General features: G+C 42.0%; 1 pseudogene; it reads right to left on the bottom strand.

Annotated features, from left to right (window-relative positions):
• Positions 1 to 910: 910 nt before the first annotated feature.
• Positions 911 to 1,491, bottom strand: LOC112078594 (protein S100-A1-like; annotated as a pseudogene).
• Between the last annotated feature and the right edge of the window lie 694 nt (positions 1,492 to 2,185).

Raw genomic sequence — 2,185 nt, 5'->3', positions numbered from 1 at the left:
GACATACAATGGTTCCAAAACCGGCCATACTCTTTCCCCAATGAGAAAAGTAGGGAGTGACTGGCGTATAGACATTGTATGAGATTACTAACTGGTTCCCCATTATAAACGCCATCCCTTCACATGGTTTAGGAATAGTTAGACACATTCCATAAGAAAACAATGTTCCATTCTGTACTCCTCCCCTTCTGATATTCTACATAGCACCAATGGTTTAACAGATACATTGACATATGAAGACAAGCCTGACCTCTCCCTTCTCTGGGCCCCAAGTGACTAAGCCCTAGCTCAGAAGGAACATGCAACTGCCAACCCTATTGTCCAAAGGGAACCATTGGAACCATTAATAACAAGTATCTCACAAGCATATGATGAAAAAACATCTTATCTATCTATGTTACCTAACTAATTATGATTCAGCCACGACAAATGTGTCCTGTAAGTGTAAGACAGAATAGACAGTACCAGTCACTTCTTCCTAGTTCAGTATTGACACAGCTCTATCAAGCTATGGGATACTCCTCTTTCAAGTAAAAGGTTCTTTGTAAGTTGAGAGGGGTGTATCTTGGCTGTAAATGAAACTAAGAATTATTTTGTAAGCACTCAGAGAATTCATTTATAGACACTGAATTGATCTGAGAGTCAAAAAGGGCTATGGTGAAGCTTATATATTATTTATAATATATAATTTTTTAATTTATAATATAACTCTGACTTGTGTGTGGTTGGCTCTCTTTATTGAGTAATACAGGAAATTACCACGACAAATTACAGGCCAAATACAAGACAGACAGACACACATCAGACAAATGTGACAAACAGAGAGAGTGGGAAAGCCACTGTTTATTCACAACAGTAAGACATTTATAAAATGACTTATTTGACCTATAGAAAAGCATTAATCTCTGCTTCTCCTTGTCCTGTCCTCCTTCACTTCTTGGCAGAAGCCTTCTGGGTGTGGAGCTGGTAGATCTGTTCACAGGCAATGGAGAGGCCCACCACCAGAGAGACAAACTCCTCAAAGCTCACCTTCCCATCACCATTCTGGTCCAGATCCTTCATGATCGTGTCTATGGCGGCTGGGTCCTTCTGGGACTGAGAGATGGAGGAGATGAAGAGAATGAGGAAGAGAGAGAGATGGGAGGAGGRGAGAGAGATGGGAGGAGGGGAGAGAGATGGGAGGAGAGGGGTGGTTAGATTGACTATGGATACTCTAAATAAAGTGAGAGAGAAATCAGAATGAGAGGGAAAGAGCGTGAGATGAGCGACAGAGAGAAAGTGTAGAGGTAAGTGAGATAAAAACAGAGGGACATAAAAGAGAGAGAGGGATGTCAGTGTTACCTTCAGGAAGCTGGCCAGTTCTGTCTGCATCAGCTCTGAGCTCCTTCTTGCTCAGTGTGTTACAGTCACCGTCCTTTTCAGCATAGCGATGGAACACCATGATCAGGGACTCCATGGAACTCTCCAACTCAGACGGCATGGCTGCAGATATTGACACACTGAGGAGGGGAGAGAGATGATGTAACGATGTTGGAGGCAGCTTATGGTAGAGAAATAAACATTCAATTATCTGGCAACAGCTCTGGTGGACATTCCTGCATCCAGCATGCCAATTGCACACTCCCTCAACGCTTGAGACATCTGTGGCCTTGTGTTGTGTGACAAAACTGCACATTTTAAAGTGGCCTTTTATTGTCTCCAGCACAAGGTGCACCTGTATAATGATCATGCTGTTTAATCAGCTTCTTAATATGCCACACCTGTCAGGTGGATGGATTATCTTGGCAAAGGAGAAATGCTCAGTAACAGGGATGTAAACAAATTTGTGCACAAAATWWGAGAGAAATAACCTTTTTGTGCGTATGGAACATTTCTGGGAATTTACATGTTGTGTTTATATTTTTGTTCAGTGTATGTGTATGCATCCAATAAATGTTGWTTTGATTCATGTTTCAAATTTGCAAAACATGATATTTTATGAATTCTAGCTAGGTGGCTAGGTGGCTAACATTAGCTAACTGGTTAACATTAGCTGGGCTAGGGGTTAGGGTTACGTTTAGGAGTTGGGTTAAAGGTTAACAAAGGGGGGGGGGTCAAAATCAAAAGTAACAGACAGAATCTGGTGTGGCCACCAGCTGCATTAAGTACTGCAGTGCATCTCCTCCTCATGGACTGCACCAGATTT

This window comes from Salvelinus sp. IW2-2015, unplaced genomic scaffold (assembly GCF_002910315.2).
Source record: "Salvelinus sp. IW2-2015 unplaced genomic scaffold, ASM291031v2 Un_scaffold5931, whole genome shotgun sequence".
In the NCBI taxonomy this organism is placed as follows: domain Eukaryota; kingdom Metazoa; phylum Chordata; class Actinopteri; order Salmoniformes; family Salmonidae; genus Salvelinus; species Salvelinus sp. IW2-2015.
The sequence above is the reverse complement of the archived record's forward strand: the minus strand, read 5'-3'. Positions and strand labels throughout refer to the sequence as shown.